Source organism: Lemur catta, unplaced genomic scaffold (assembly GCF_020740605.2).
Source record: "Lemur catta isolate mLemCat1 unplaced genomic scaffold, mLemCat1.pri scaffold_55_ctg1, whole genome shotgun sequence".
In the NCBI taxonomy this organism is placed as follows: Eukaryota; Metazoa; Chordata; class Mammalia; order Primates; family Lemuridae; genus Lemur; species Lemur catta.
The window spans coordinates 1,151,430-1,164,601 of NW_025423860.1; the positions used below are offsets into that span (position 1 = coordinate 1,151,430).

Below are 13,172 nucleotides of genomic sequence, written 5' to 3' on the forward strand. Positions count from 1 at the left end.
ATAAAATTGCTTGTTACCAGTCCCTAAATAGTTTATCTACTTTTTGAAAGATTACAAAGTAAACCAAAAGAGTCAATTACTGCAGCTACTCTTGGTGGTTTCTGGCACTCAGTATATTAACTTCTTTATACTGCCTTACTAAATACAATAATTTCTACCTTTTCTTAGTGATAAGCATTTTACTGTATGTATCTAAGGAGTACAATGTTGTGTTTTGATCTACTTACACATAGTGAATGGCCATTATAGTCAAGCTAATAACATATTTCCAATAGGTTAGTAATGTTTCACTTACTAACCCTTTAAATACAAGTATTTCTAATGACACCCTCAAGAATGTTATAAATAGATCCATTCCAGAAGGCAGCAAGTGTTACCTGTTAAGCCTCACATTATTGTTAGACATTTCTCTCTGCTCCTTACTTCATTTGAATTACTATTTTCAGACATTCCCCTAGGAATGCTTATACTTCTTTAGAACAATTGCAAAACTATAACTGCACAGAGTCGGCATGCTGTGACACATTTTCCGAGTTAAAACACTATTTAGTGGGAAATTCCATTTTCTCTCAAGGTCACTTTTTAAAAATATAATCACTGAGGAATCATTTAGGAAAAAAATGAACTACTAAACTTTGTCTTTTGCAGTCTTCACAGAACTACTGAGAGACTAGCAGCATTCAGTAGCAATCTTTTTGTGGAGACAGGAGACCAGAACTTTCTTTACCACTCATGGACAGTCCTATAGTCACCTCCTGGTGGCAATCTTAATAATGGTTTAGGTCTTCACAGAGAATTTACTTCAAAAGAATACTCAACGTTCTCTTTTTCCTGCCCATGGACTTCACATACCGGCATGAAGAACAACTTGAGTGAGGTTAGTTATATTATCTTCTTTCCTTTGGGTTTCCGAATTCTGATATAATACTTGTTTTTATTTGGTGAAATACTGAGTTTTTTAAAGGACCTATGCATGCTAAGTAAAGGTTATAATTTTCTGTGTTAATAAAGAGAGGAAAGAGAAATTTTTCCATTTTCTTAAAGTCCCTGCAGCTCTCATTTTTAAGAGATACCCATGTAGTAATATTAATGCTATTCAATATATGTAATGAAAATGACGCTTTTTAAATTTCTTTAAAAGCTGCATTTAAGTTAAATTTTAGAGATTGAATCTTATTGGCTAATAACAGAAAGTATATTGAGAGGTGCTTTGGCTTCCTTCTAATTGATTTTAGTTTGACTGTGGTTGTGATTCATAACACTTTTAAGGTTTTCCTCTACCATATCAAATTTTCCACCCTTAATCATAAGGGAATGATTGGCATGCAAACACTTAACCACATCTGGATGTTTATTATTTATAAGAATCCAAGATAAATAAGCTTTATGAATTAAATAAACCTGTAGAACTACAAAGATTAACTTCTCTTTTTAAATTAAAAGATTTGTCTTTTTCTTACACATAAGTAGTAATACATCTTTAATCCCCATGGTAATTATACCATTTTTATCTCAATTCTGTAAAATGTGCCTGTTGATGGGCAATTGCACAGCACTTTTTAAATAGTTAAATCAAGCAAATATTTGAATTTTTAAAATGGCATTCACTTTTGTCTCTCTGTGTTGGTATCATTTGAATGATTGTGACTATGATTGCAAAGACCATCAAGAGTCTTTAAACAGCAATGATGACCAAACAGAATCAATTATATTCTTCCTACCCAGAACTCCATGGAATGCCAAACATGGTGCCCATGTCCCCTGAAGATGTAAGAAGAGCATCCCAATCCAAAATTTGATTTCACCAAAGAATCTATTTCTGGAAAATCTCAAAATGTATTCAACAATGAAAAGCTATGGTAATTGTAGAGCTGTTTAGGAAAAAAAAATAGTTCAAGTATACTTGACCCAGTTTAAGATATTTGTTCAATGTTTCACCATTTTTGACTAGGGGGAGAATTTTAAAGGCTCAGCACGGTAGTGCATACGGCAGTGCCAGCTACTTGGGAGGCTTAGGCAGGAGGATAGAGGGACAATATCTTTTATATAAAAGATTTAAATAAGAAACTTCTAGATGAGAACATTTACAATATAGTTTGAAATGTTTTCACACATTTCATAAACAAGTAGATAATTGCATCTATAAGTAGTCAGATGTTTCAGAAACTTGGTACTAATTTCTGAAAATAAATCAAAGTAACAATTAAAGAACCATATATTTTTTGCCTTATTCTAATTCTAGAAGATCATGAATCTAAGAAACTAGGTTTGAAAACTGGCTGTAATGCATATTTTTCCTTTTTTCAAGCAAATTTTATGAACTCTTTGTGTTCATATGAAAAAACGTTAGTCATAATACAGACAGCAAAATATTTTTATTTAATCTCTGCCACAATATTCACATGACATTATGATAGTGCCACTTTCCTCATGTGTATATTTAAGATTTTGAGCTAAAAAGTTAGCAGCATAAAGCATATTTTAAAATTTTAATTTTCTAGAAGTGGACTATAGCAACTTAATTTTAAGGAAAAATCCATCAAAGTGAAAAGAACTCATCATACTTTTATATAAAAGGCAGGATTTTTCTAAGAATTACAAAGTAACACATTCATGCGAAAATCTTACTTGAATTCTGCACCCTTTGTACTAATAAGAGAAAATGCTACCCTTTTGAAATGATGTATATTCAATAGACCAATATTAATTGTGCTTTTTATTAGATGAATGTAAGTAGCATCACACATATATATTCTCTATTGTCTGCATGTAAATAAATAGGAATTTTATTTTATTTCTGTGATTATTTTTCTATTTAAGCACTTCTCAAGTGAAGTTTAGTCTTTGCAATCGTCTCATGAAAATATATCTGATTTACCTAAATATTATAAATAGTATTTGACTTATTTGAGATGCGGCAGGAATATTATGAAGAAATAACTATAGAACTGGAAGAAGGTATCCTGTCAAATTTTATGAATGAAATTGAGATTAACAAAATGATTTCTGAGATCAACTGTAAAAAACAAGTGGCTTTCCTCTCTATTGTTTGGTTAATAGATACTGCATTAAATATTTCCTCATCCACACATGTAATTAAAGACGTGAAAACACTAGCATTCATACTGAAGAGTATACTTGTGCCTCGTGATTGCATCATCATGTTTCATAGCTTTTTACAAATCTCATGAAGTGTATGTAACTTTTTTTTTTTCTGGCTCTACACTTTATTTACTCCTGCCATCCTCATGAATCTGTCAGTGTGTCACCCAGCACACTGGAACTATTCTCAGAAAACCAAGGCATCATCAACTTTCTACCTTTAGGTTAGCAACTTCAGGCCAAAAGACCCCAGATTCACTAGCAACATTTAGCCAAGCACTTGCAGTTCACATGCAGTCACCTGACGGGTGACACTGTAAATGAGTCATTCACTATATCATTGGTGTACTTTTGCCCTCAGAAAAAGTTCCATATTTCTTAGCATGGGAGAAAGCACCCATATTAATGTGGTTCTTGTTAGTTTATTCAGCCTTATCTCTTACCACGTACCTACTCTGCCCCTTTGCCGTAGCATCTCACTAAACTCCACTACTTAGAATTCTACAGCATTCCTCCTCACATCCAGCACTTTGCATTTGCTGCTGCCCTCTATCTGGCACACATTTTCCTTGTCTCTCAGCTATCAACTTCCATATCACTGCATCAAAAAGTTTATAGTGTTGGAGAGAAGACTTAGACATATGGCCCTTCTGTGTGTTCCAATTGTGCCTTCTTTTAAACTTGTTATAGTCTCTATGACTCTGCATGGAAATTGCCTATTTGTCTGTTTTGTTTTTCATAGTATACTATATGATTATCGAGGTCAATGATGTGGCTCTATCATCCTTACCTTGTATACCAGTGCTTGTCATAGTACCTTAGCACATGGTTGTTGAGTAAGTGAATGAAGACTCAGAAAAGCAGAAGCTCTGATACCTAACCACAATGACAATTAATTCAATGTGCAACTACAGGCAAATTATATTTAATAATAATTTTATATTACATTTGTACATACATATTTTTTATTATTAACATGCTGATAAACTTCTTGACTCTTTTTTACTCACTTTCACTTAGTTCCAATGAAATCTGTTAGGTAAAGAATACTCTAACTTTCCTTTCCAGATGCTGCTGGATACTCTCCTGTGGAAGAGCTTCTTCTCTAGATTCACTGATGAGTCAAATCTAAATGAAGACATTCTTTAGAAAGCATCATGGAAATATGTGCCAATTTTTTTTTAAAAAAAATATACAATGTGAAAGACTTTTAAGTAGGTCTTGCAAATGAAAGCCAGTTTTACATCCTCAGACTGCCAAAATATTAGCTGTTTATAATTTTAATTTTAAGCACTGATTTATATGACTCTTTCTTCTTGGAGAAATAAAATTTGCCTAAGGCTTTTCATTTTTCTGATCATTCATTCCTTCATTTGTTTATTTCTGATTAACTTTTGGAAACAGTCTTAAAGTTAGAGAAAAGTTTCAAGTTCCAAATGCTTACACAGAACATACCTAGGCTCAATCAGAAAAAAATAGAATTCCTGACCAGACCAATATCAAGCACAGAAATTGAAGCAGCAATTAAAAGTCTTCCAACAAGAAAAAAATGTTCCAGACCAGATGGATTCACATCTGAATTTTACCAAACTTACAAAGAAGAACTCACACCTATACTGCAGAAATTATTCAACAACATTGAGAAGGATGATATCCTCCCCACCTCATTCTGTGAAGCCAATATCACCTTGATGCCAAAGCCAGGAAAAGATGTAGCAAAAGAAAGAAAACTACAGATGAAAATCACTGGTGAATATAGATGCAAAAATCCTCCACAAAATTTTAGCAAACCAAATCCAAGAGCATTTATAAAAGTAATTCACCATGACCAGGGGGTGGGGTCCACTTTATCCCAGGGATGTAGGGATGGTTCAACATATGCAAATCTATAAATGTAATTTACCACATAAATAAAGAAAGAATAAAGACCATATGATTCTCTCAATAGATGCAGAAAAATCATTTGATAAAATACAGTGCACTTTTATGTTAAAAACTCTTAACAAAATAGGCATAGATGGAACATTCCTTAAAATTATTAAGGCCATATATGATAAACCCACAGCCAATATCATACTGAAAGGGGAAAAATTGAAAGCATTCCCACTTAGCACTGGAACCAGACAAGTTTGCCCACTACCTCCATTTCTATTCAACATAGTGCTGGAAGTGCTTGTCATAGCAATCAGACAAGAGAAGGGAATTAAGGGTGTCTGATCAGGGGCAGAAGAAGTCAAACTCTCACTCTTTGCTGATGATATGCTATTATACCTAGAAAATCTCAAGGATTCAAACAAGAGACCCCTGGAATTGATATATAAATTTAGTGAAGTCTCAGGATACAAACTTAATGCACAAAAATCAATGGTATTCATATATGCCAATAACAGTCAAGCCAAAAATGAAATAAAAAATGTAACACCTTTCACAATAGCATCAAAGAGAATTAATTATTTAACAATATATATAACGAGGTGAGAGATATGTATAGGGTGAACCTATGAAACACTGAGAAAGTGTAGAGGATGTGCACAGATGGAAATCCCTACCGTGTTCATGGATTGGTAGAATCAATATTGTTAAAATGTCCATTCTACTTAAAGTGATCTGTACAATTAATGCAATCCATATCAAAATTCCACCATCATCCTTTACAGATTTAGGAAAAATAATTCTACACTGCTTCTGGAACCAGAGAAGACCTTGTATAGCCAAAGCAATCTTAAGCAAAAAGAACAAATTGGGAGGCATCAGTCTGCCAGACTTCAATCTTTACTACAAGGCTATAGCAGCCAAAACAGTATAGTACTGGCGCAAGAACAGAGATACAGACTTTTGGAATAGGACGGAGATCCCAGATATAATACCATCCTCATATTGTCATCTAATCTTCAACAAAGCACACAAAAGCATACATTGCAGAAAAGAATTTCTATTCAATAAGTGGTGCTGGGAAAACTGGATATCCACACATAGAAGATTAAAATTAGATCCCCACCTCTCACAAAAATCAACTCACATTGGATAAAAGACTTAAACCTAAGGCATGAAATCTTAAGAATTCTGGAAGAAATGTCGGGAAGTCTCTTAGACATTGGCCTAGGTAAAGGATTTATGAAGAAGATCCCCAAAGCAATCACAACAGCAACCAAAATAAATAAATTGGATCTGATCAAATTAAAAAGCTTTTGCACAGCCAAGGAAACTGTCATTAGAGTGAATAGACAGCCTACAAAATGGGAGAAAATATTTGCTTTCTATACATCCAATAAAGGGCTGGTAACAAGAATCTATATAGAACTTAAGAAAATCAACATGGAAAAATCAAACAACCCCATCAATAAATGGGCAAAGGACATGAACAGAAACTTTTCAAAAGACAGAATAATGACCAGCAAACATATAAAAAGTGCTCAACATCTCTAACCATCAGGGAAATGCAAATCAAAACCACAATCAGATATCACTTAACTCCAGTGAGAATGGCCTTTATCAAACAGTCCCAAAACAATACATGTTGGTGTGGATGCAGAGAGATAGGAACACTCATACAGTGCTGGTGGGACTGCAAATTAGTGCAATCGCTGTTGTAAGCAATATGGAGATATCTCAAAGAGATCCAAATAGACCTACCATTTGATCCAGCAATCCCATTACTGGGCATCTACCCAAAAGAACAAAAGATATTCTATAAAAAAGACATCTGCATTCAAATGTTTATTGCAGCAAAATTCACAATTGCGAAGAGGTGTTAACAACCCAAGTGCACGTGAATACATGAGTGGGTTAATAAAATGTGGTATATGTATACCATGGAGTAGTACTCAGGCCTAAGAAACAATGATGAATGGGTTAGGGTTAGAACTAGGGTTAGGGTTAGGGATTAGGGTGTGGGTAAGCATTAGGGTGCTCAATACATTTGCTGCTTGGTGGATGTTAGGTAAATGTTGGTTAACCGAGTTACCTTCCCTCCACCAGCTAGGGATTGTGGAGGTCCTGGAGGTCCCTGCTACTGTGTTTACGCTTTAACCAAAACTTTAGAAGAAATGCAGCGGCCCCAAGGGAATTGAGGAAAGCACCATTCTGCTGGTCGTTCAGGGGCAAATTCAGAAGCTGAATTTCTAAAAGTTGCCCCAAAGCTGTTCAACCCTATGTGCGGAATTTTAAACCTTCGCGGGGCTGGGAAGGAGGCAAGACTACGAAGTGACACACAGATCACACGGGATTTGTGATGCCCCCGCACAAGACAGGCTACGTAGGACGAGGATTACTGAACTGGAAGCCTGGCTCTCTGCCACTACCTGACCTGGAACGAGTCCCTTAAGTTTTGACTAAGTCCCCTGCCCCCTTCCATCTGTGAAATACGGAGGATGTGGGCTCCATAATAATACCCAGGCGTTTAGGTTCTACCCTTTGCCAGGTGAGGCGTTTCCCACATTCTCTCTTTCGATCCTTGGAAGAACAGCGGTCGATTTTACTCACCAACCCCATTTTACCCGGGACGTGCAGTTCAGTGTTTAAGGAGCACGCCCCAGGTCACACAGCCAGACGCGGCGGAGCTACATTCCAATCCACAGGGTCCGAATCTGACAGCACAGTACCTGCCCTAACGTTTCTCTCACCTACCCCGATGCCGCCACCTCCTCTTCCTCCCTAAACTGGCCTCCAGCGCGCCCTTTTGCTACTGGACATGCTCTGTCGCTCTGGAACAGTTTTCACTCGGCATCGGGAAATTTTTCACACCTCTCTGGGAGCCGAGCCCGCCCCGCCCACACCTCCTTCTCACCGGATTGGTCGAACTTCGAGAGGCGGAGATAGAGGGACAGGGAGCGCGGAGGCCCAGATGACCTCCCAACGCCCCAGTGCTCTGAGAGTGCGTGCATTCCTGTGAGAGAGCACAAGAGGCCCAGGGACGCACACGGTGGGCGGGGACAGGAATTGGAAAACTGGGGAGGGGGGTATGGGCTGCCGTTGCCATGGCAATGACGCCGGCATCGGGGAGCGACCCTGGCCCCTTGCCCGGTAGCGCGCACGCACACAGAGACATGCACGAGCCCGCTCGGCCCCTCCCCACAGCCAGGCTGGGGGGAAAGGTCAAACTCAAGGGCGGGCCTGACCCGCGGGAGGGAGCCCCCGCCCCGCGCCGTGACGACTGCGGACCCACCGAGCCCCGCTCCCGCCGCGGCCCGGGGTGCGGGCGGGCGGCCCCTCGGCGGGAGCCGGCCAGGTGAGCGCGGCTGGAGGAGAAGGTGTCTGGAGAGGAGAGGACGCTGCGAGCTCAGTCCCCCGCGGGACCCCCTTCCGGGAGCGCCGACGGGCTCCGGGCGCGGCCTCTGGGGGAGTTGCGGGGGCCTCGGATGGGGGACCGGGGTGCGGCCGCCAGGCCAGGCGTGGGTGCGACCCGGGTGGGGACGGCTTCGGGACACGCGCGGCGGGCGGTCCGGGGAGCCCCGCGCTCGCGACGAGGCGCCCTGCTGCGCCGGGGCCAGCGAGGGGGGCGCGGGTCAGGGCCCCGGGCGGAGCGGGCCGGGGCTGGGCCGGGGCTGGGCCGGGCGGGACCAGGGTGGACAGATCCGCCCGGGAGGCGCCAGGGCCCGGTCTGTGCGCGTGGCCAGGCCGGTGCTTGACGTTTGCTGCCTGTGGAAATTTCAGGACTAACCGATAAAAAAGTTACTCAGGAGACGGAGCCGCTTGATTGTCAGGCGTTCTTCCCCGTGCATGCGGGAGATGGGTTGGTCTTGCATACACAGCACACACGAAACTGAATCTATGCCCAGTGAGCTTTAAAAGTAATAAAAACTCCAAAGCCCCCGAACAAGGTTAGATGAGTTTCAGGTGTCAGGCTTCGTGTTCCGTGGGAGAAAAATATAAAAGGACGCCCAAGTACTTGATGTGCCCAAGCAGTCAGGCTTTTGTAATCAGCTTCGGAGCGCATCACAGTGGTGTGTAGTTGTAAGGGCCAGGGTTAAGGAGTCACGTTGACCCAGCGCCGCCGGGTTGGAGCCTCCCTGAGAGTCACCTAGAAAACTGTCACCAGCCCACTACTGTGCTGACTGTGAATGAGCAGTGCTGTCGCTGGCTTTTCCCTTTTATGTTTTCCACCGTCATAATGTACGCGGGTATGCTACCTGCTTACGAAATGTTAGAATGAATTATCCATAAACTCTCCACTTGGAAGTTACTAGGCAGGAGCTCTGGCATGTGTCTTTTTTCAATATTTGAAAGTTGTTTGGAGATTTCAAATATAATGGATTCAAATTGATAGGGATTTTTTGAGTATAAATCATACCATGTGAGTAATGTGGGGTTTTTTTGTTTGTTTTGTTTGGGACAGGGTTTCTCTCTGTCACCTGGGCTAGAGTGCAATGGCCTCATCATAGCTCACCACAGCCTCAAACTCCTGAGCTCAAACAATCCTCCTGGTGCAGCCTCCAGAGTGGCTGGGACTACAGACACTATGCCCAGTTAATTTTTCTATTTTTAGTACAGAGGGGGTCTGGCTCTCGCGCTCAAGCTGGTCTTGAACTCCTGAGCTCCAGCAATCCTCTCACCTCGGCCTCCCAGAGTGCTAGGATTACAGGCGTGAGCCACCGTGCCGGGCCTTGGTGATTATTTTCTATCAGGTATTTATCCATATTCATTTTAGGCTAATAATAATTTTGTTCAAATACATTCTCTACACTCTTAAGGCTGATTTCATTGATCCCAAGTGAATTTCTTTTCCTACAGGAAGGTAATTCCATGTTTTGCCAAAAGACTCAATGGAAAAATTCTACTTTATTCCACACAATTCTACCAGTCAGAAGTAATTTGGATATTATGTATATTACAATTCTGCTTGTCAGAATTCTGAAATGGAAATATTTCATATGTGCTAAATATTTGCCATTTCCCAGGGGCAGTGAGCTGTTTACGTACGTTCTGCTCTGTGCTCAGCAGTGCCGGGCTTCCTCCCCTGCTGGTGTCCAGGGCACAAGCCAGAGAAGCTCAGCTCCATCTCTCTGTGGGCTCAGGCAGCCACTCCTCCTGCTTAATAAATAACTGAATTCAGTAGGGTAGAATTAGGAAACTACCTTTTTCTTCGCATTAAAAAGGTAATGTAAAATTTTAAGGAATGTTTCCGCAACTAACTTAAAATGGTATTCTTTTGGACTTTTCTTTCTCAATTCTTGAAAAAAGCTTCGGCGGGGCCTTTTGGGGATATTATTGAAGAGTGGTGTTTTCAGGTATTAGAAAGCCCAGTTCAGTCCAACTTTCCATCCTGCATACAACTTAAAGGTTTCCTGTAAGCTCTCCACCCTCAGCCCAGCTCAACCCTCCCCCTAAAGCTTGAGGTTCAGCGGTGGGAAGGATGGGCAATATTTGTTCTTTTACTCTCTTCTTTCTTCCCCTGTTTCACCCGCCAAACTCCTAGACTGTGGCTCTTGGTATATATCCATTTGGAGAATAAGATACTAGCTCCCCCTTCTGCCAAGCACCGGCACTCTCTGAGTGAGTCACTTGAAAGTCTTCCTCAGTTGGCTCTGGGGGGGGGTGAGACCATCCCTGTCTCATCTCTACCTATAAATTCACCTCTGTAGAACTGTGTTTCTAATGAATCTCTATTTTTCTCTTTCACAGGATGCCGGGGACATGAGCAATGGATGATTTTGGCTTCCTCTGAATAACTCCTGAGAGGGCATGTGTAGTTCCTCTGTGGGAGGACATTGTCACCTGTGTCAACAGCTTTGAGGCTTTAGCTAAACTTGTGGGAGGTAGGCAAATGTCTAACTATACATCCAGTTATGTTTGCTTATGTTAAAAGTCATATTGAGAGGAGAAAAACAGGATTATAAGTGGAAGGAAAGGGAAAACAAAAGATCATTGAGAAAATGGAGGGAGAGAAAAATCAGGGGAATTGGAGAGAGAAGACAAGACCGCCAACCTGGATATTCTGAAATTGTTGCTAATGTCTTGGCTTCCATTAATTCACTCTAAGCTATGCCTGCCTGTGGATGCTAAAGCATGATATTTTATTTGGAAAGTGTCTAATGTAGTAAAATAAGTGATAACTTTAAAATGAAAAAAAGGCAACGAGGAACACTGCACTAAATAGCTAAAAATTATTTTTTTAATTGTAGCAAACATTGAAGTTGTTCTACCATCCATTTTCAGTTCCTTCGAGCGACAGCCATGGTGTTTAGAAGGGGAAACCTCATCTTCAGATCCAGAGGAGGGCTCTGGTTGCTCTAAACCACTTGGAATAATCCCATTTCCCTGTCATAGTGATTGACGCAGATGTAAGTCAATCAGGGAATGGCACTTTCCTAGTTACATAAATTGGATCGGGGTGGCCCAGTCAGAGTGAAACTTGAGACCATATGGTTTTAGAACCACCGGTTCTAACAACTGTCCTTGGCCTTTGCTCTGCCATTGGATGTGAAGGAGTAGCCAGCATGCGTGCTGCTGGCAGTCATTTTATGAGGCCAGCCTGACAACAAAGCCATCATTTAGAGGCCGGCAACACTGCCTTTTACATCTTTTTGGCCAAAACTGGCCACATGATCATCTCTATCTTATGGAGAGTCTGAGATAAATCATATTTCAGCTGGGCAAATTGACCCTCCCTAGAAAATGAAGGTTCTATTCATAAGAAAGGTTCTACCAAATTGGCCTTTAGATGACCCCACAATGTAAGAAAAGCACGCCACCCTCATTTCTCTCGCATCATCTCTTGACACTTTTCCTGACAAATTCTATGCTACTGCCAAATGAACTTTAATTAATCCCCACTGCAACCCAAACATCCACTCACATAACCCCCTTCGCATGTAATTTCTTGCCATATGTCTGCCTTTCTTCACAGCTTATAAACTCCATGGAAGTTCCCTAATAGTGTCCCATAACTGACCATTGTCTTGATACACACTGGGTTCATAGTAAGTCTTTCTATACTTATGGATGGAAGCATAGATAGATAGCTGGGTAGAGAATGGGTGGGTGGGTGGATAGATGGGTGGATATATGGATGGACAAATAACCGAGTGGGTTGGTGGCTAGATGGATATATGGGTAGATGGATGGTTCAGTTCATTTATGAAAGGTTAGATGAATGGATGGATGAACGAATGGGTGGACAAATGAATAGATGGACAAATAGATCAATGTTACCTATACTCTCTCATGCCTGTGTTTACCCAAATGCTGCTCCCTTTGCCTAAAATGCTCTTCTCCCTCTCTCCACCCTGCTAACTCCTGTCCAACTTTTAATATTCAGCTGAGACATTCCCTCCTCCAGAAAGCTCTCCCTGACCATCCTTCCTGGACTGGGTGTCTTGCTTTTTGCTCCTGCAGTGCCTGGTGTATCTCTCTACAATTAGCTTTACTGCTTTGCTGTGCTGGGCTGCAGGTCTGGCTCCCCTTGCCTTCAGATGCTCAGCTGTCCGAGAGCAGCACCTGACTCTGAGTCTGTGTGCCCTGCACTGACCCCGCTGTCAATCATGGAGTAGGAGCACAAGAAATTTTCAATGATCTTAGAATACAAATGAAAGTAATAAAGACCACATGTTCCTTGTTTCTAGAGAAAGATATGGCATGTGGAAGACACTGTGCATGAGGTGAATGAGGAGTTCTTCCAGCTCTCTTCTCCAGCCCCGGAGCTCCAGAAAGAGGAGGATGAGCCAGACCCACTGCCCCCAGGTGAAGGCAGCACATTTGTGGTAAGCCCAGCAGACGAGCATCTCAGCTCCTAAGGTGTCCAGGGGGGTGGGACCCATGGAGTCACGGCCCCTTCCACAGAGAGGTGTTGGGACTGCAATAGCCAGCTCTGACCAGAATGTCCGCCAGTCAAAGTCAGGTTCTGTTTTGTTGGTTTCATGAATGGAAAGCTTAGAGCTGGGGCTGGAGACAGGGAAGCCCACACCGTCAGATTAGGTTGAAACTCTCTAAATTAATTCACAGCCTGAAAATACTGAGGACGGGCATGGAAAAGGAGCACTAACAATGGCTGTTGTAGATGTAGCCTAATTAATAGTGCACACCTCTGGGACCAGGAGCTTTCTGCAAGATGCATCTTCCATCCAGGCTGTTCC

General features: G+C 41.5%; 1 protein-coding gene across 1 annotated transcript in view; it reads left to right on the forward strand.

The window, feature by feature from the left end:
• LOC123629855 (ankyrin repeat domain-containing protein 26-like) overlaps positions 1-4,281 on the forward strand; it is a 45,937-nt gene extending 41,656 nt beyond the window's left edge. The window contains exons 13-15 of the mRNA XM_045539227.1: positions 649-877; positions 1,726-1,859; positions 4,171-4,281. The gene's annotated coding sequence lies outside the window, so the exon portion shown is untranslated. The remainder of the gene's footprint in view (positions 1-648; positions 878-1,725; positions 1,860-4,170) is intronic.
• Positions 4,282-13,172: the final 8,891 nt, after the last annotated feature.